Source organism: Talpa occidentalis, unplaced genomic scaffold (genome assembly GCF_014898055.3).
Source record: "Talpa occidentalis isolate TD23 unplaced genomic scaffold, MPIMG_talOcc4v2.1 talOcc4.2, whole genome shotgun sequence".
Lineage (NCBI taxonomy): Eukaryota > Metazoa > Chordata > Mammalia > Eulipotyphla > Talpidae > Talpa > Talpa occidentalis.
Window position 1 is genome coordinate 137595593 of NW_023602073.1, and position 22473 is coordinate 137618065.

Sequence of the window (22473 nt, forward strand, 5' to 3'; positions counted from 1 at the left end):
CTCTGACAAAATTATAACTTCTCTTTGGCAAATGTATGCCCTTTCTGAGCTAACACAGTAATCAGATAGAGGGAATCAATCCTAGAGCTCACCCCATCTTAAGAACAAAGCAAAAGGTCATCTACACATTGGATCAGAATAGAATCACAAGGAAAGTGAGGTCCTTGACGTTGTGGCTGAAGATTCATGGAAAGTAGGAAGATGATTCAATAATACTTTTGGCCATAAGATTTTTTCAAAAGTCAAGCAAGTATTGATTATTTTGACCCAAAGGGACACTAAAATGATCAGAATACAGATTTACTACTGTCAAACTGCAACCTCAAAAGCCACCAAAAAGAAAATACTATTTGGGTTTGGTACTTTTAGGAAGCAGAGAATAACTACCCTCATGTGCTGGATAGAAACATACCACATCGTCTGCATTGTTAACAGGAAAGATAACGACTGCTACAAAGCAGGATGAATGGTTTCTCTGTTGCTTGTTTGGCTATTGGTTGTAGTCTGTCTTTTACTCTAAGTGGCTATTGTGCAAGCTTGAGTTAATAAGTAGAGTGGACAAACTTAAACTTGATGGACCTCCCACCCAGGAATACTGCTTATATCAGTAGAATATTTTTCCCACACAAAATATGGAACTCCTTGAAATGTGGGCATGAACAAAAACATAGAAATCAATGTCCACTTAGCTGGACCACTAGGATAAGGAGTCATCAGACTCTCAAAGGAGACCTTCAAGAATTTCAAGAAAGTAACTTCTAGAATATTGAGTCAGTCAACCCAATTTGCACAGTAAACCATGCCCTTTGAAGTTTGGTAGTAGGTGTATTTATTAGGAGGGAATACATTTTCCTTGGTTCAAGATTGGAGGGTGACAGTTTGGACTGTATACCATGGTGTCTGAGGATTATTAGAGACACTCAAAATTTAGGTAGTCTAGTAGTCCTGTGCTCTGCTTTTAATATCATCCAGCTGTTTATCCAAAAGCAAGTTTGTATAACAGTGGTACTAAATCTAACCTATATTCAGCTGCAAATTTATTTCCATCTTATAAGATTTGGAAACTACAGTTAAACTTAGAACAACACAGGGGTTGGGATGCCAACTCCCAGGCAGTTGAAAATCCACATATAACTTTTGACATGCCCCAAAACCAAACTATTAATACTAATATGTATGAATGTATGGATGGATAAATAAATGAATAAATAAATAAATAAACAGCCATAAAAGGTTGTGGATAGCTTCATAGTTCATAGGTTGTGTCTTAACCCTGTCGATCTGCCTGTTCTGTTCCCCACTCTGTCTCTGATGAATCCTCTCATCCCCCGCACCTCTGGCCTGTACCCCAGCTCTTGTATGCATAAATAAATAAATCTTTAAAAAAAACATAAAAGTTTTATCCTATTCAGAGGGCAGTTTAATTTAAAAAAAATTGAACTTTGGGGCTTCTGGCCAGTTAAGTAGGAAGGTGAGTATGTCAGAGGGAGAGAGAGAAATAGAAGAAGATGAAGGTGGATACACAAGTGTAAAAGGAATAATATGATGAAGTCTATTAGTCTTGAAAGTATCAAAAAAGACAGTTTTAGATTTTTCACAATTTTTTTTACTTTGACCAAGAATTTTCTTAAAGAACCATTTTTAGATCTGAGTTTCTTTTAAACACCTCTTTGTGCCAATCAAAATTTGCAGAGAATTGGGTGTTTAAGATTTTGTTCCATTTTGGTTATAAGGTGCCTCTCAAATGAACCATTTTGATTACATTGAAATATCCCCCAAAGTCACTACTGTAATTCTAAATTATCCTTGGTGAATTATGACCCTTGGAAAGCTAAGCTTGTGATCTAGAGATTTAGTGTGAACTATGTGAAAGAGACATCTGGGGAAGAGGGGATGCAGAACAGATCCATGAGAATCTGGGAACATTTAGAGGGTGGTCATGACCTCAAGGCTCAACCACCTACCCTAAAGGCCAGTCCGTCTCTTATTAATCACAGAAGGAGGAAAAGCATGGAGAAATCTTTCACAACTGAGCTTCCATGGACAAAACAAATTAGAATGAAGAAATGCATTCTAGGTTTAGGAAGTGATCAAGATGGTATGTTCAAAGGACAGGTCTGATAAGAAAACTTCTGACCTTGTCAGTTCCCAGGGCCAGTTTGATAAAGGCCAAAATTGGGAGTCCTGTTATTGTGCTTTTCTATGAACTTTCCTTTTGCAGATGTGCAACTAAAAATGACACAGACAGGTATAGACAAGCGATTGCAGTCACTGTATTTGCACCAGTTTTGTTTTTTTTTTTTTTTCAAATATGAGCAGATAATAAAAATTCCTAGATTGGAATTCCTTTTTCCTAGAGCTCACTTCAAGAGTTTTTGATTGAGTAGTTTCATGGGTGGAGTAGGATTAAGAATTTGCATTTCTAATAAGTGCCCAAAGCAGAAGTTAAAGGAGATTCAGAGTAAGTGTTTATTGTCCTAGTCAAGGATACAATACTGAGTCTATTTTTATGTGTAGGGGACAAAACAGCTTGGCAGAGTTAAGCATGGGTGGGCAAAGAAAGGCATATTTGAGCTTTTGGAGTTTGATTTAACATGGATCTTTCCATGCAGTTACTTATTGGGGTTGGGTAATGTAGGGTAAGTAAATGATGTCAGGCTTTTCTGCTCTCCCACCATTAGGTTTGATGATGGATCCCTGAGGTTCTGAATGCATGCCTAATGGCGGGCACCTGGAGTGGGGGTGTGGGCATATGTAGATGGGATACACCTGAGCTGAAACTGGGCTTATAAGGGTGTTGTCACAGGGACACCAGCGGAAGAGCACAACAAAAGAGGGAAAGAGAGACCAGAACAAGGGAGAGAGCGAGGCCATGAGAGAACACTGGAGAGCCCACATAGAGCGAATATTCGCTGGGGGTTAGGAGGCCTGCTGTGTACCTGGTAAATCCCAATAAAAGCCTGTAAAAACCACCGAGGGCTCCAGGACTCCTTTCTCCATACCCAGTCTGCTCTGTCATAGAAAACCTGCCCTGTGCCCTTCCAGCCGCTACAGGTAACTATAATACTTTAGGAGTTGTCAAGACACCAAGGCAAGGATTTTGAGACAAGGATTTTAAGGAAGTATACGGAATAAAGAAATGTTTGATGCTAACTATTGATTATTTGAAAAGTTTGATGTTCATTTAAATGGGTTTTGGAAGTTCCTGAAATTAACAATAGTTATTTAAAACCATTATCTTCCTGGGAAAGAAATTCTTAGAACAGTAGGATCATGTTGAAAAAGACAATGGAGTATTAAAGTTATATTAGTGAAGACAACTTAATGGTAAAATCATGTAAATATAAATAGTAAGTTGCATGTGCATAGATTTTGGAGTTACATTTTTAGACTTTATCTCAGACCATTGCATAGACATGAAATCTAAATACCCAAGTTGACTGCATATGCAATTATCATGTTACTGATAAAAATGAACTGCAACTTAATGATGCTAATATTAAAATCAACCAGTGAACATGTAATTAATAGGGCTTAAATAATACATCTTTGCTATAACTCTATCTTATACAGTTTATTGAAAATTGCATGTGATTTTTACATTTAGAGTCCAAGAAAGCCTCATGTGAAGGATTATGAAACAGAATAGGTAGTCTGTTTTTCTGGGGCTGAGATATGGAATAAGGAGTAGACAGGGCTGCCTTATATTACTGACTCAAAACCAAAAATAAGATGTGCTTTTTTTTTTTTTCAAACTTATCTTTGCATATAAAGAAACTTGGTCAATTGGATGGGAGGCAGTGGTTTAATATGTGATCAAATGAGAGAATAGTTGTCAAATTTATGGGGGGGGGAGAGATTTTGTTGATTTAGTAGAATTTTAGATTAAAATTAGATGATCCTTCCATGCATTGACAATAGGTACAGGCTTACTTTCAGTTATGACTCTCAATGTATCACCCCTGGACCAGTATCAGCATTATCAAGGAATTTATCAGCTCCACCTTGACCAACTGAGTCAGAGCCCTAGGATTCACCCAACAATTCTGCTTCAGCAAGCCCTAAAGATGATTCTAAAAGAGGCTCAGGTTTGAGAGTCCCTTGTGTGGAGCAGAATCAAGTTGAACTGAAGGTCAGATCGCCAAGTTTGTTTTGTATGTTTTAGGTCCCAAAAATGAAAAAAAAGCAAAGAAACCAATAAGAATGTCAACTGAGTCTGGGAGAATTGGTTATGTTAACAAATTGAAGTTTACAAATGTTTTTAGAGATTTCCTTTTTTTAGAAAGGTGAAATCGTGACTCATACAAATACAAAATGAACACATTTCAAAAATTTTACATAACTCATTAAATCAGTGAGGACTGCTGTGATTCTGCTAGAACCATGCACTTGAAATTTTCAGACTGAAGCAAGAGTAACTAGGTCAAGAGGAGGAATTTATAATTGAGAAATGTGTGAGTACAGGATGTTTCTGAAGGAGAAAGCATAGATAGGAGAGAGCAGATAACCAATGCATTTAAGGAACTTACAGAACAAAAAAAGGCAGGAAAATTGATTAAGAGATCACTAGAAACTTTAATAATACATTTTCAGTAGATTATTGGAAGTATATGCAGATTACAGTGTACTAACTAAATAAGGTCATGAGAAATGAGGTGTATTAACTCATTTAAGAAGTGTAAAAGCATTGCAATAAAACTAGAAAAAGAAGTGCAATTGCACAGGGGAAAATAAAACGTGATATGTATCACAGAATAGCCTTGGAGACACAGGAACATCCCTTATGTGTTCCTTTCAGGGGGTCCTGGTCTGCAAGGGCAAAACACCAAGACAAGAATATAGGCTCAAAGCAAGAGAAACCACATCTGGCATCTTGGTATGCTATTCTAATCAATCTCACAGTACCCAAGAAGAGCACGGAACTCTGGAGAGTATCTGCTTACTTGGTAGTTAACAAAGAAAGAAGCGTCTCTGAAATGTCACTTTGGGGACCCAGAAGTCTCTAATAGAGTTGACCTATATTTATTCTACTAATAATTGCTCTCTCTCTCTCTCTCTCTCTCTCTCTCTCTCTCTCTCTCTCTCACACACACACACACACACACACACCACATACACAAAACTCAAAGGCAAAGGGGATTTGGATGTACCTCTCTCATGGACAAACTCCACGTAGAATTTGCAAAGCTCATTTGTCTGTGATCATCCTATCCTGGGTCTCCATTTACAATAAGCCTCATGGACAGTAGGAGATAATGATTTCTTAAGGTGAGAAACTGTCTTCCTCTTAAATATTGAAGTTTTTCTATTTCCAACAAGGAACACTCTATGATCCTTTGGGAAGTTTTCCTACTTAGCCATTTTTGAACCATCAGTAAGATACTACTGCGCAGAATGGGATTTCTATATTCCACCATCCCATTTGCTCTGCGATTAACGGGAACAAGATGAGAGAATCATGGAATAATTCTTTGACAACATTTCAAAAAAGTTAAGAAAGACCAAGGTATGCTGCTACTGCAGATATGTATAATTATGGCTGAGGGCTAACAACCAGACTCTCATGCCCTCATATTTTCACATGTGACTGTTACAATGCAAAACTTCTGCCTAAATCTGGTTTCATGTTAGTGCTTCTCGGCATGGGGGAGGGGCATTCAATTGCCTGTAGACTCCTGGGTGCCTTCCTCCCTAGAAATTAAAGAGATAATCTCTGTCTCACACACTTTCAATGTCGAGGGGCACATGACTAGGTTCGTCACAAACACTGCCCCATCCCCAATCATCCCACGGGACAGGGAATTAGGTCTCATCTTAAAAACAATAAAACCTATGCAATAATGCTGCTTCTTCAGAAGTAACAAGAAGGCCTGGGCTGTGAACCTAGACACACTTCACTCCTAAGCTGTGCTCTTACCTCAGAAAGAAGCCTCTTTAAAAAAGCGAAAACATTACAGATAATTCAGCATCAATTAGGTGAAAATGCCAGTGGAGCACAGACATCCTCAAGGGAGGTCTGGGCATGACAACTGTTTTCAGTAGAGTCCAAATTTTCCTTGGTGTTTACAGCAAGATGGGGCTTAGATAAGCCAGTTCGGGTGTGCTGGTGCTGTCCTAACCTCTCATGTCACAGACATCCTGGGCACAGAGCCATAGCTTTCCTTTGTTCTACAGAAGCGGAGGGCTGAGTTAATCATAGCCTCTGGTTTGTGTCACACTGTTGCCCAGCTTGATGCCAGAGCCCGCTCTTGTTTTTATCTGTCTGATTTTTCCCTTTCGTTGCTGTTATCCACTCCCCCGCCTGTGTGAACACCAAGCATGTTCATGTGTCTGGTGCCATTTTCTTCTTGTGTATTTTCCTACAAACACAGGAACTTGCTGTGTTTTCTGTGCAAGCATACATGATAACCTCACTTTGAAGCATAAAGCCTGTGCCAGGAACATTCTAGAGGCTAAGAACACATAGACACTCCCCCCTCACCACCCAAAGGCACTCCCAAGACAAACTGTCTTCTGTGATCCTGTCCCTCCATCTCCAAGTTAGGGTGAGGCTGCCTGCCTTGTCTCTCTCTCAGAGTTGGAAGAACCAAGTGGGTGATGATGATAAAACTCTTATAAGGCATTCTAAGCCATAAAATATTTAAAGTTATAAAATTTACATATATAGTCATATCTCAGAAATCACCTGTGCTATGAAAAATGGAGGCTGTGTGATGAGGTCACTTTTTGAAGTTGTCCCTTGTGGGAGAAATCTAACTCCAAGTTATATTGACCCCTCAAAATTCATTTTTTGGAAGCCTACGTAATGCATTCTGAGACAGGGCTTATAAGGACAGGATGAAAGGAAAATGAGGTCATAAGAATTGGTGTCCTTACAAGATGAAGAACAGACAGCAGATCTCTCTCTCCACCCCACCACCCTGCCACCGCCTAACACCTGACTTATCTAAGCCCCATCTTTCCATTGACGATGGAAAGAGAGCACTAGAAGGTGCTTGTCTATGAGCCGGCAAGAGAAGCCCCACCAGAAACCAGCCCGGACAGCACCCTGTTCTTTTTTAAAAATAAATATTTATTTTATTTATTTTTGCATACAAGAACTGGGGTGTAGGCCAGAGGTGCAGGAGGAGACAGGACTATCTCACCTATTGCTCCCCTCAGCAGTGTATTTCGATAGACAGCACCCTGCTCTTAAACTTCTAGCCTCCAAAACTGTGAGAAAATACATTTCTCTTAGGGCACCTAGTCTGGTAATTTTTTACAGCAGCCCAAGCAAAAGGGAGGATTCTTAACCCTGGGATGTTTCTGACACCTTTGATTGCTATCACAGTTTCAGTAAGAAGCTCATTTGCATTTGATTTCATTTAATCTGTGCTAAATGGCCATTTTGGAAGGGAATCAGGATTAGGTTGCCAGATGGCTCCAAGGGAGAGCACACTTTTAAGGGCATCCCTGAGAGAAGGCCTCCTCAGGACCCAGGGGCTCAAGTTCTCCCCCTGGGATACGTCCATAAAGAGGGACATAAACTTCTGGACAATACATTGGCTTCTCACTAACACAGAGATCAGGAAAACAAAGGTCTGAGAACATCTGTCACAGAGGCAGGTAGCAAATTAACTTCTTTTTTTCCCCTGTTGGTGCCTGGTTGATCAGTCCCTCCTCTAGCATTATAACTTCTGGGATGGCCAATATAACTGATAAAAAATAGCCAGTGTTATTAGATAAACATCTGGCACCAGAATTCCCCTGAGAAAGAGAACTGTTTTTGTGTTTGGAAAATTACCTTGGCAGGATGAAGAGAGTGACATCTCATGGTCTCCTGGAAGGAATACGATTGTTCTATAGAAGACAGAGAAATGTGCCTATCATATGGAAAAGGGGTGGAGCGGTAGGAGAATGAGGAGAAATATCAGTCAAGACAGTGAGGGAGAGGATTTCCTGAAGGCCCCGTGTCATGCCCCTAAGATTCCTCCTTTCTCTGAGAGAGCTGATGCCTCCACGCCCAGTGTCATTGCATCTACCACAGACTCGAGTGGAAGTTGAGCCTGTGTCCCGGGAGTGACTTCAGAAGCCCACCTGGACACTGGGGAACACAGGGCACCCTGAGCAAGCTACTCATCAAAGGACAGGTTTCCCCACAATGTCTAGAGCAGGTTTTTCCAACATGTGTCAACTTAGTAAGTAGAGCTAAAGTTAACCAAGGTCCTGTGGACTTCAAGAGAAACTGTTACCATGACCTTAAAGAATGAAGACAACCCAGATATAGCATCATCTTCAGAAATAACTTTCACATGGGAGAAACCTGTTTCAGTGGGCAAATACGTGGAGCACCTGGACATGTCATATGAGTTACCTTCCCTTGTCAGGCGACACATCTCCTCTCTCCTTGATGTCCCAGGTCCTGCCCACTCATAGCTTGTCTCATTTACTCTAGAATTTGCAGTCACGTATATTCCTGACACACATGCCATTACATTTGTTCTTTTTCTCCTACTAGTTGGTCTGACATTAATTTGTTTATTCTACCAGCCCAAGAAGAACCCAGAAGAAATGGGGGAATTTTTCCCTGTGCTGCTATTCCATCAAGAATTGGGAGAAAACATGCAGGGACTCCAGGTTCTTGAGACCTTATCATTGAGGATTTGAATCAAATTGACCCCAAAGGGCCCTAGTGGACATTTAAACCATATGCACGGAGGTGGAAAACCATGTTGCCCCAGATTTCTTAAATATCTGAATGGCGTTTGGAGGAAAATACCTGCCAAGTATTTCCACAGCAGGCAGCCTAACCTCTCCCTGGACTCAGCTTCATGCTCTCATGTAACTGACTTTCCTAGGAAATCCGGGTCCCAGACAGGTGAAGTGAGGAACTAGAGCCATATCAGACTGCAGAAAGGGAAGGAAGTCACAGGAAGACGGGACCAGCCGTGCAGGACACCTGGGATGCAGAAGGCAACTGTAGCACCGGCAGGTCAAATATATTCTGGAAGCTCTATCTGGCCCTTGCATGCTGAGCTCCAAATTCCTCGTTCTGCGGCAGGCACAGGGTCAGGCACCATCTTCAGACACACGGGGAGCCCCGGACCAGAGGTGAGTCTAGACCGTGCATCACTTTCTTAGGTATTTTTACTCTCCTCCCTGTCTTTACTCCCCGCCACTTTTAGATGTTTGCATAGCTTTCTTCCTCTTTATCATAGAACCTTCATTTTAAATCGTTGCATCACTTAGACTTTGGAAAAATACAAAAGATTGAGCTGGGATAAGCTTGGCAGTTTTGTGCCGAGCTACCCCCAAGGACATCATCCTCTCAGACTCCTGACAGGCCGGGGACAGATCTCATTTGTGGCGCCTTCTCCCGGTGGATGGTGCTGACCAACTTTTAATCTCTAACTGGAGGGCAGAGTGGTGAGAGATGTCTCTGCTTTGGAGCCTCTCCTTCCTCTGCAATCTCAGAGGCTCCTCTGCAAGCAAATGAGAGCTTCTGACCTATTTCTTTATAGCAGTAATTATAATTATAGTCCCTATCAATTTTCCATAAAAAGATAGATGTGGGGGGAAGAAAAGTGAAAACTTGATGGAGCAAAACGTGGGGTTGAATAAGAATGTCACTTCTACTCCCCTGTCTCCATTTCTCTTAACTGTAATGAACACTCTCCCTTGGAGGCAGAAACCCAAGGCCAGTTGTGACAGAAATGGATATCAAGCCATTCGGTTCATTGCCATAGAAATGTTATGATTCCGTTTCAGCCGACAAGAGGTACCCAGGGAGTCATCTTGTTTTGCCACATTCTCATATCCACTCTTTACTAAATTTATGGAATTGGAAATTAGAATTCCCATTATGGGATAAGGATGTTCTTTCTCCTTCTCTAGGGCCATCATCTGGAACATCCTTATCTCAGGGTTCACTCAAGGAAAGATGGAGGGGTTGGAGGAGAAATAATGCTTCTCAAGGCAAACACACACATCCCAGCTTTGTCGTTCCTGCGGGCACATGTGTTGTGTGAATATATTCATAGGTGAGATGTTTATGTGAAGCTGGTGTGAACGCAACTTTCAAAAAACTGGTTCTTTTCTAATGAAGTTGTGGGTCATTTTGAAAGGCCAGTTTTGTTTTTTTTTTTTAAAGATTTATTTTTATTTATTTATACAAGCACTGGGTACAGTCAGAAGCGCTGGAGGGTGAGAGAATTCACCAGAGCCAGAGCAGGGAGCAGAGCAGGCAGAAGGACCGAAGTACACTGCTGAGGGGAGCAGCGGGCGGCAGGAGAGGTCTGCGCGCCATGTGGGACCCTCCTCCTGTGGCTGGGGAGCAGCTGGGGATCGAACGGGTGCTGCAGAGGCTGCCGGCAGCTTCGCAACCCATCACTCAACCGCTGCGCCACCAGGGAGGCCCTGAAAGTCCAGTTTTATGATGAATGTGTCACCAGGCTCTTCCACATCTCGTGATGACAGTGAAAACAGGAGTTTTGTGGGGGGCAGCTATGACCAGGGCCTTGGGTATGGTTCACAGTCACGAAGTCAGGGGGACCTGTTAAAGAATGGGGGAGGCAGAATCTGGAGGCAGGACCAGATGATGGAGAATGGAGGAAGAACTCCAGGGACTGCCTGTCCTTGACCCTGCTTGCTGCCTGTCCTTGCTCCCCACTCACTGCTGCTCCTGAGGGGTCTCCTCCTCGCTACACCATGACACAGGACGAGAGCCTTTCTGAGTGTGTTAAGGCCCAATCATGTTGGGAAGAGGAGGTCTTGTTGGTAATGCAAGAGGGAAAATACAGAAAATGTGATATAAATGAGACAGCATGAAGTGCTCAAAAATTAGAAAATAATTGCTTGAAACTCAGCTCTCCTTCTTCACTGCTATCCTATATGACTAACAGTTATCAGTTTTTGAGTAAACAGATGACATGAGGCACCACCAGGAGTCTCGGTATGATGGAGACAGTTTTGGGCAATGTCTACTGTGGATGGCCAACAAGAAACACCCCACCACTTTCCCCAAACTCCTGGAGTCCAAGGTCAGCTTGCTGTGGCCCGAGGTAGACTTGGTAGAAACCCCTGCGCGTGCGATGACACAAAGGGCAGAGATCTTCCCATGGGAAGGAGATGCACCATTAGCACTGCTCATCTGCTCTGATAAATATTCCCCAAAACAACGCTGCTCAGCAGTGGAGATAAAACCTCTTCAGCATTGACTGTGGGAGTCTTAGAGCCTGACAGTTTTAATAGAGTACAGCATCCTCGCCAGCCAGAGAATAAAGTCACAGCTTTTCAACATGTGTGGAAATCCAGCGAGCCTGTTGGTGACCATTGTTAAAAATCATGAGTTTAAAATAAGCCAAGTAGTTCCGAGCCAGTGGGCAGACTCCTCGTGGGGAGAAGGAGGGAGGCTGGCTGAGAACACAGAAAACAGCGCAGGCCAAGAGGCAAGAGCAGCCTGGTGTGTGTGTGTGGGGGGGGATCGGTCAGCCCCCCAGGGGTCCTCAGCTCTCACTGCACAGATGAGAACTGCTCAGTTTCGGTGAATGTTGCGGGATCCAGTGGTCTGCCTGTGAAAGGGAAGGACTTTTTTCATTGGTGCCACAAACCCCTTCCTTCCCTGTTATGTGCTTAATTATATCCCCCAAATTCAAACTTAAAGCCCCAACCATTAGTATCTTAGAATATTGTTTATTTATTTATTTATTTATTTATTTATTTATTTATTTATCTATGCATACAAGAACTGGGGTACAGGCCAGAGGTGTGGGGGTGAGAGGATTCACCAGAGACAGAGTGGGGAACAGAACAGGCAGATCTACTGAAATACACTGCTGAGGGGAGCAGTGGGCGAGACAGGAGAGGTCTGCTGTGCCATGAGTGTCACCTCCCTGGCTGGGGATCGAACCTGTGCTGCAATGGCTGCAGAGAGCTGCGCCTTAACCCCTTGAGCCACCAGAGAAGCCCTAGAATATAATTTATTTGGAGATTTGACTTTAAAAGATGGAAGCAAATTAAAATAAAGTCGTTAGGGTGCACCCTAATCCAATCTGATTGGTGTTCTTGTGGGAAGAGGAAACTTGGGTATACAAGGAGGCCCTCAGGCACAGGCCTCAAGAAAAATCCACAGGGCACACAGAGAAGAGGGTCATCTGCAAGCCAGGAGAGAGGCCTCCGAAGGAGCCAGACCTTGATGACCAAACCAAACCAAATTAAACCTGCTGGCACCTTGATCTTGGGCTTTTAGTGCCATAACTATAAGAAAATAAATTTCCCCCAGTCTGTGGTATTTTGCAATGGCAACCTTAGCTAGCGCATAGATTCCCTCTAGCAGGAACTTTATTTTCTTCCCCTCTTCCTTTTTTGTTTCCTCTCTTCCATATGAAAACTCAGTTTAAAGAAAATATCTCAAATGCTTTTGCACTGAAGCATAAATGCCAAGGAACCTTGAACTGTATCCATTCTCCAGGCTGCCATGAATTGAACTGATCCCTTCCTGGAGTCCAGGACTGAGGGCTAAGTTGATGATGAAGCACCAGGAGGGAAATGGGTGGGGAGTGATCCTCCCTGCCCCATGTGGTTCCTGCACATCCACCCTCTGACTCTGGTGCTTATCTTGAAGCCTCGGGCCAAGGTCAGGGTAAGGACTGTGGAAACTGATCATTGCTTCCTGGTGCACTGGGTATAATTACCAGTCCTGGATGTGGTAGGCCAGGGCCCCTGTTTGAAATCATCCCCTATTATAAAAAACACTACCCCCCCAACCCCCTGCCAATTTCCCCATCATCTTTATTATAACAAATCTTCAACTGAGAAGAAAGAGAAATGCCAACTTCCAACTAGAAGTTCTAGTTCCAACTGGAAGTTATAGGAACCTCAATTCAAGCAAGTTTAAACAGAAGACTTATCTGGAGTAATGGCAAGTCAAGGGAGTTTGCTTCAGGTTGATTTAAGGACTCAGAGATATTGCCAAGGACCCCGGCTTCCTTCTCTCTTTTTCTCATTGCTCAGCATCAACTTCATTCTTCATTCACAGAAATGCCAGCAACCAGAAGAAAAGAAGTTTGTTCCTTAGACTTTTCTTGGAAATAAGATAACTCTGGAATCTCCTAGAGGATTTCTCTCCATATTTCAGGTTTCTGTAAATAAAGAAGGCTGCAGGTGGGAATAGATGTCACGTAGTGACTAACAGTGTCCACTCCCTTGCACTCTACTTGCAGTTATTATCAAGCACAAGGCTGGATGATAACAGGAGATGTAGTGCTGTTGTGCAGGCCCTTTGGTGCTCATGAGCTGACAACCATCTCTGGCAATGGAGTTGCAATGAGCATAAAGGCATGAAGAGAGATTGGACTGTCAGAACAACACAGGACAGCTGTGCTTATAGATCCAAGCAGCCCTGTGATCCAACCAGCCTAATTTATTTCTCCCTTCTGACGATGCCCTCTTTTGATTTCTGTTTGTCTTTGTATATTCATTTTTATTCCTTTCACTACATACTTATTGGCCATTCTCTCTTATTTCCTGATCCAAATTCCATACCGAGGCAGCCTGGATGGTCTGCCTGGCAGGTCCTTTTGCTCTCAACACCTGTGCTGGACATACCCAGCCACAGTCATGTTGCCCTTTGACCAGGAATCAACCTGTTCCCATCAGTGACCACCTCTCCCTCTTAAGCAGGGAGCCAGTAGCAAGGAAGGAATATTTGAATATTCAATGTAGTCTCCTTAGCTCTCCTCGCTTATAAACTCCAAGAGCAAGTCTATATTTACATTTTCTTAAATGTGATTACACCAAAAAAAAAAAAAAGGAAACAAAGAAAAGAAAAGGAATTTGGCATATTTTCTTCAATGTCTATGAAGGAGAAGCATGAAAGAGCAGGGAATATAGCTAGCTATGCTTGTATATTACTTGCTAGACTTTCATTATTAAGTCAGGTAATGCAATACTAAATCATATAGGAATATTTAAAGATACTGAGTCCCTGAGCTCTCTGTTCACTGCCATCTAAGTGCTATTCTTTCAAATGTCATCATGGAGCACAGAAGGGAATAATGATGCAGGAATTAAAAGATTCCTAATCCACATATTGTTCCTGTAAAATACCAAGCCACCAGTCATGTGTCCTTATAACTTTGTCCAAAACCAGAACAATGAGCTAGAGCTTCTCTCTGTCCCTTCTGGAAACAACCCTAGCCTCCACCCCCCTAGAAAACTGAGGACAAATATTCTATCATTACTTGTCATTTAAAGATATTTACTTAGGGCATGTCACTATGCTGAGCAACAGAAGTATCTACTTTGACAAGATCTCATATTTTGCCTCACTGGAAGGAAGTAAATGCAAGATGAACAAAATGCCTGCAGAGAAATCTAAGCATATGAGAACAGTACAAGAAAAGAAAAATTAATCCATGAGAATTCAGGAGCAGACGTGAGTAGAGATGGCAGTGGGAGATATCCATAGGGGAAGATTATATAAAAATCAGCACATTTTATTGTTTCATGACTTTTTTTTATTGTTTCACATCACTTCTATGCTGGCTGGCTTATAAACAGAGACATGGCTTACAGTTTGCTCACTACAGTGAATAACTATAGTTTACGTTTATATTCAGCAAAGAATCCGTGTCAATTCACCAGTAAAAAAAACAGGTGTGGACCACCTTAAGCCAAATTATGACAATTGCTATAATAATCAGTTCAACTGTAATTCTTCTGTGATTTTTTGCAGCAAAAATCTAAGGGTTGAGTTGATGTTGAGGCTCAATCTGGAAAGCATTGTAATTAAGGCTGCAAAAGACTGAAGCTGAATGGATGAAAGAGAGTTAAACGTGCATGTCTCCATAGGTGTGAACTCAAATGAATAGAGTTAATGGAAGTTTAAGATAAAAACCCAATGGGAGAATCACAGTCATATCCTGATATCTCTGAAGTTGAAGCAAAATGAAAAAGGTCCAATGAAATGAGAACTGGTATGGTCTGATAAGCATGCTCTATTGAGACCTTTGTGCTAGGAAGAGTCTGAAGCAAAAGAGATTAGAGATGAGAAGATACCATGATAATGCATGAAAATCACTTAGAACAGTGTCTTTTATATAGGAAGAACTTAATAAATGTTGGTATTATCAATATTGCACAAAATCGTCAGTATCTTGGTAGTGCTACATTTTCAGTCATTAAATTTTTTATAAAGAGGTACCCATGAGCTGAGGTGGCTATTTCTTTTTCCTGTTGGCTACTGCACAGATCCACCTAATCCATGTAATCCATGTAATAGACAGAGAATGTGACATTCTTCTATGCCTGCAAACATGCCTGCCACAGCTGTTAAAGATACTCAGGGGAGACTTGGTTAATGAAAAGTTTTCTTTTTTCTGTGTGAATGAAGTGAAAGGGTTTATTTACATTAATTTCTATTTTTCAGCAGGTAGACAAAAACCACACCTGATTGAAATATTAAAGTCATCTTTCCATCACTGAGTAATGTCCACTTTTCTATGTTGACCATCAAATGCTTTCCTTTGCTTGCTCACCAAGTAGGGGTTGGGATAATTGCCTGTTCTTGTTAATGACTTGCTTTTTAACACCGTAATGCTTACTTATGAATGCATTATATATGTGGAAAAACTGCTGTAAAACGCTTGGATTTTTGCATAAAAGTCCAAGAAAATGAGATTTCCTTAGGGCATCACATCAAACCAGACCAAAGCTTCCATCTGCTTCTCCCTGATTGTCGTTGGCCACTCTGAATGGATTATGGTCTTATGACTACCTGTGCTTCTAACTCATTTTTTCCTATATAAACATCAAAGTAATTTATTTGGAAATTGGAATGCTGAATCTCTTTATGAATTTTTCCCCTTAGCCTTACTCTTTCACATTTCTCATATAAATAGTATTATTTTAAGAAACTTCAAAGGAGGATCATGAAATATTTAAAAATTGCGAGAAAAGCCCATTTGCAATTTGAGGTTCAAATTTTACCTAAACAAGTAGTCTTGACCTTAACTTTCACTTTAACATAGAACACAGAGGTCTGGATAGTTTCCCTTAAAAGACTCCATTAAAATAATAGTAAAGGGTTGTTAAAGAGTTATAAACCCATAAAAGAATGGAAAGGAAGCTAACAGCAGATGAAAATTTTCAACAAAAGCATGGTCTATTAGTCAGGAATCTCCAGAGACACAAAACCAATGTGATACATAAATATATGATTTATTTTAAGCAATTGGCTCATGTATGTGTGGGTCCTGGCAAGATTCAAATCCATAGGGATTTTTAAATCTGCAGGCTGAAAATCAGGCAGGAGTGGATACTGTTGTTTTGAATAACTTCTTCTCTTTTAGAAACCTCAGTTTTGTTTTTCAGGACTTCAACTGGCTGGATGAAACCCACCCACATCACAGAGGGGAATCTCATATATTTAAAGTTAGCTGATTGTGGGTGTTAACCATGTGTACAAAATTCCATCACATTGTCACCTAGACCAGTGTTGGATTAAATAATTGGGCATGATAGTCTAAACCAGTTATCCATAAAATTAACCACAACATACGATGACTGATGAAGTAGGGATACGAAAATTGAAAACAGAGATCATGACAGCCTAGAAAAGGTTCATCACTCTCTCCCTACTTTAGAAACAACAAAAAACTAGAAACACACACACACACACACACACACACTCCTGTGCAGCCTGCCTCCATGACTAAGCACAAACACGTAGAGGCCCGGATGCTACTACCCCAGGTCACAATTTGGGACTTCTGTGCCCCTAAGGCAGACCAACTGAGCTATTTTCCTAGACCACTTGAGGGCAGCAAGATGAATAATTTCTGGCAACTAAGTTACAACATGGTGAGTACAGTGAAATAATACTCCATCATGTATATCACATTTGCTATATGGGTAACTTTTTAAAAAAGATTTATTTTTTTTTTGCGTACAAGAACTGGGGTGTAGGCCAGAGGTGTGGGGAGCGTGAGGGGATTTACCAGGGATAGAGTGGGGAGCAGAACAGGCAGATCTGCTGCACCATGTGAGTTAGCATCCTGGCCAGGGATCAAACTCACGCCATGCTTCAGTGCTGTGGATAGCTTCATAGTGCTGTGACCCAACCCCTTGCGCCACCAGGGAGGCCTTATGTGGATAACTCTTAAGCATTTTTACCTCCACCCCTAAAAGAAAATTAACTTTGTGAGGTGACGTACATGTTCATTGGCTGAGTGGAGCCCTTTTTTCATAAAGTATGCATACATCAAATTATCCTGTGATATACTTTAAATATATACAGATTTGTCAATCATGCCTCAATAAAGCTGGGAGAATGAAAGATTTCTGCTACCTTGTCCGTGTAGCAAGGCAGCCTCAAGATGATCTTAGTCCAAATGTAAACCAGTGCAAAAGCCTGAACTCAGATCCTGCCCTCAGCTTTCTCTGTAGCATCTTCTACTCCTGAGGCCAAAACTTGGAGCAGAGATATTGGGTCTATGTCACTACTGACCCAGTGCTGTTCTGCAGGCTGGACATGATCAGTCATGTATAGAAGACCATGAGTACAAAATTCCATCCCACTATCACCTAGTCTGGTGTTTGATTCAATAACTGGGACTGCATGTCTCCCCAAGGCAGCTGGGTCCCCCTACTCTGTACTTCTGCTCCTCCCCACCCAGCAGCTCTTCTGGTGCATGAGGTCAGAGGAGAGATGGACTGTCTTACCAACATGGGTAATAGAGTGTCTTCTCTGTGTTTCTTACAAGGTACAGCATGTTGTGAATCTGAGGTTTCCCCCTAAGACAGAATGGATTTCTCAATATTATTAAAAATTATAAGATTTATCCCTGCTGGATGTTTAAAAAGTGGATATCTCAGATTTATGAAGCCTGGATACTCTCCTTCCAGGCAAAGGAAGAAGCTCCTACTTTGTCCCCAAGACCTCAAGTCATCAGGTAGATTGGCAGTTTCTTAAGTATCTCCAGGGGAAGGTTCTGAATGAATGATTCGTTCTGATCCTTTGCACCTAGTCCAGTGCCTGGCACACAGTTGACTCTCCCTCAACATTTGTTGACAAGAAAGAAAGAAACAAATGAGGGAGGAACTAATACTCTGCTAATCTAGACTTTATTTTGTATGAAGATTAAGGAAAAAAGAAGATGTCCCTCCAAAGTCAGGGGTGATTGTGTGTAGCATTCTCATGGCCAGACAGCCAGATATTAAAATCTGTCAACGTTTTCATGCTGCCCACCTAGCCGGCTGCTTGGCTAGGCAGTGATATCTGTAAACAGGTTATTTGTATTCTTCTGTCACCTGCATTACTCTGAAGGAACAGCCCTCAGGTTCACAGAAATTAGTTATCCCTCAGGCTGGACAGATGATGGATAGGTGGCTTTTTCAGTGGCCCTGCTCAGTTTGGAAAATGCCAGATGCCTCACCGTTCCGCCTGTGCTGTTGATGTGCATGATTAGCGTGCTGGGGCACAGGCAGAGCACAAGCACCAGGAGCAGACAGTCCCCCCAAGGGAGCTGTCTCAAGCAACCCAGGGCTGCCATCATACTGGGACAGTCTGAGACGTCCTTTCTGTTCCTACCCTCTCTACCCTCCCCAGAGAGAACCTGACAGAGCTGCAACCTTGGAGCAAGGTGCCTGCGAGCCTGTTTGCTTCACTTTTCTAGGCGGAGCTGTTCTCTGCCTAATTGTCCCATTTATTCTTCCTGTTCTCTTTTAAAAGTCTGGCATCCAAGCAGAAATAATTCTGCTCTAGAATGTTGCCAAAGATCGACATGAAATCTACCCACATTTGAATTCCGAAATCTACCTTATTTCTTTTTTTCTAAATATAAGCAGGGGTGGTTGTTGGTTTGTATTCTCCTCTATCTCCCTCTTTCTTCTTGATGTGTCAGGCAGAACTCTCTGTGCTCACTGTTCTGTTGATAGAGATGGGAAGGACACTCAAGCTGCAAGCACATCTGTCTTAGGGCCACTGAACAAACCTGGTTGCAGTTTGGGGTTCACTGGAACCTTGGAGATTGACTTAGGAAACATGCGTGCACCCCACTCCCTTCTACGGTCATGGCACTTCATGAGCATCTCATTAAAAATATCTGCGTTTCATCTTCCATGCAAATCTTTTGTTCCTTAGACCACTACCCACAAAGCAAAGTAGTAAATTACCTGAAAATGTTCTGAGGAATATGGCATAAGTCTTCGAGTCTATTACTGATAGGTCTATTGGTGAATGTTCTTTCTGTTTGTTATTACAGAAACCCACACTGCCAAGGAGAACCCACACTGCCAAGGAGAAGTGGCTTTTCTGCTTCTTTACATTTCTGACAATATCAGCTCTCCATGGCTTGAATTTGTAGCTCATCTTTTGGAATCAGTTCACATGGAATACCCTGCTCGTTTGCTTGGATCATCATAAAATACCACAGGCTGATGTAAACAGGTAAGTATTTCTCACAGCCTGGAGGCTAGGAAACCCAAGATCAAGATTTTGGAAGGCCGGGTTTTTCACAGGTCTTTCTCCTTGATTTGCACACAGTGACCTTCTCCTCTGTCCTCACATGGTCTTCCCTTTGTGCACATGACCCCTCTGTAGCTCTGGCTCCAAGTTTTCTCTCCATAGACGGACACCAATCAGTTTGGTTACCCACACCTCATTGGCCTCCTTTTAGCTTAACTATCTTTTTAAAGGTCCAGTCTGCAGGAAAAAAAAAAAAAAAGGTCAGGTATTCTGATATTCTAGGGTTAGATCCATAATATATGAATTTTCAGGGGTGTGGAATGAGAAGGGGACACAAATCAGCCCATACCAAAACATCTAAGGTTTTTTCTCAACATTCTTTTGCATCAACCGGTATGATAGGCATTTATGCTCCTGTTTAATTCTTACCATGACCTTGAATGGTGGTGTTGACTTACCTCCTGGTCAGATCCTTTATGCCATCCATATGTCACCTGTGTGGTTGACTCTGGAAAGTCCATGGTTGTCAGCATCAATTCTGAGGTATACCCCTCACTATGCTCTTGTAGTCCAGTACCCCTGACCGCAGGCTTCTATGTGCTGTGCTTCCTGGAACTTGCAGGTTCCAGGTTCTCTATAGAGCCTAGTCCATGAAGAGTTGCTGATGAGACAAATGAAACAAAAGAAATCAGGTGACTTTTCCAAGGTCACTTCACTCTCCCACATGTCTTTGAGCCATGTTTTAGACCTCTGACTCAGTCTTGTCCTGCTTACTTTATCACACCTGGCCTCTAATCAGTGACTGGACTCAATGGAAATAAATAGCACCTCTGTTTATAATCAAGACTCACGTCAGAACTTTAAGTAAATTTACTCTAAATAAGTAGCCTCATCAGCCCTATGTCTATTAAATCAGCTAATTTGTCAGTGGTAGATAGAATTTCTTCTTTTCTGGTGATAAAATTCCTCACCTCCCTCTAGAAGAAGCACAGGGAAAGAATTCTATTTTCATTCTCATATGATTTATGACCTCATTAATAGTGTACTGCAAGCCTCTCAAGGCTCAGTCATTGAGGTTTCCAAGGTTTGGTGAAGGTCACAGCCTATGACCTTCATCATGGTCAACATCTCTTATTTCCAAAGGTGAATTATCACAGTCTTCATCTTTAATTTTTAAATCTCAAAAATGATACTTTGAAATAGCTCTGATTATTAAAAGCATGATTTAGGGCCCTGTGCACTCACTTTCGTTCAGTCATATCTGGTTTTCTGAATTTTTTTTCCTTTCATGATGAATTAGAGCTTTCTCTTGTATTTGACTTTGATCTCTGTTCTTGGGGGTTTCCAGAAACTTCTTCCTAACTAATGAGGTAATTGGGAATCAGGTGTAAGGCTTTTTGATAAAGAAATCTGCCTCCTTCTTGTTCCTGTCTGGCTGCCAAGAAGAAATGAGCCCTGCTTCCCTGAAATGGCAAAGACAACATGGGAAAAAGTTCTCTCTTTAATATTTTGAGCACTAACTGTATAATTTTTAGAGTCCTAGCTATATAAATAACATTCTTAGAGCCCTAACTATATAATTAACATTAAATATGTATGTTCTGTGGTTATTCTTATTTTTTAAAACAACTTTATGTAGGCATAATTTATATAAATTAAAGTACACAACATTAAGGGAAGAGTTTAGTGAGTTTCAGCAAATGTGTAGACCTATGTGACCTGCACTGAAGTCAAGTTAGAGTCTTTCCATCATTCCCCAGACTTCTTCTTGCCCTTTAAAATTATTCCCTGTACCCAATACTGGCACCCCACTCTGCAAGAGGTTATCTGTTCTCTGTAATTATTTTTCCCTCTGTTATAGCATTTAATATCAATGTAATCAAACAACATCTACTTTTTTGTCTGGCTCATTTCATGTAGCATATTTTTGTATGTGATTTTTATTGATGCTATATGTAACTGAAATTTATTTTATTTTATTATAGAGTAATATTACATGGAATGGATATATTATCATAATTTTTTCTCCCAATCATATTGATAAACACTGAGATGTTTCTGTTTGGGACAATTTTTGGGGAAAAAAGACTACACACAAATTCTTGTTTTTCTATTTCTTGGACTAACATTTAGGAGAAGAATTGCTGAGTTATAATGTTAACATTATAAGAAGCTGCAAACTGTTTTCCAAAGTGGTTGTACCATTTTACATTCCCACGAGCAATATGTGAGCATTTTATGTCCTTATCAACACTTGACAATGCTGGTCTTTTTAACTTCAATCATTGTGGGCTTGGAGTGGTACTTCTAGTTATAATTTTTATTTTCCTGATGACTAATGATGCTGAGCATCTTTCCAAAGGCTTATTAGTTATATTTAATTCATTTATCATAATTTGATGGGCTTATTAATCATTTGTGTGCCTACTAGTAATATGGTTAATAACATAATTAGTTCATTAAAATATTTTGCCCACTTTTATTAGGTTGTCTTCTAATAACACACCAAAATATCTTTATGAATTCTGAATGTAACTCATTTGTCAGATTACATATACACTTCATATATATATAACAGAGTACTATTACAGAGTAATATATATTTATATATATACTATATTAAATATATATTTTATATATATATATGTATTTTTTCTCCTAGGGAATAGGTTATCTTTCCTTTTTCCTAAAGTTATCTTTCATAAAGAGAAGTTTATAACATGGTATCAGAAGTTACTAAGTAAGCTGTTCATTTTTAATTATTTTAAGTCTTCTCTCTTTCTGTGCTTCAGTTTGCATGTTCTCTACTGCTACATTTTCATGTCATTTATATATTTTTCTAAAGCTTGTCATCTTCTAAAAGCAGTAAGACGGCTCTGTTAGTCTCCGGTTCCCTTGACTGAGCAAGAGTCTGTAAAATCCTCCAGGCAGAAATCCAGAACAATTGTAATGTTCACCTTGCTTGATTCCATTTCTCAGGGATCCCAGCTTGAGGCTGCATTTTTAGTACCAGAAGGTAACGATTTCAT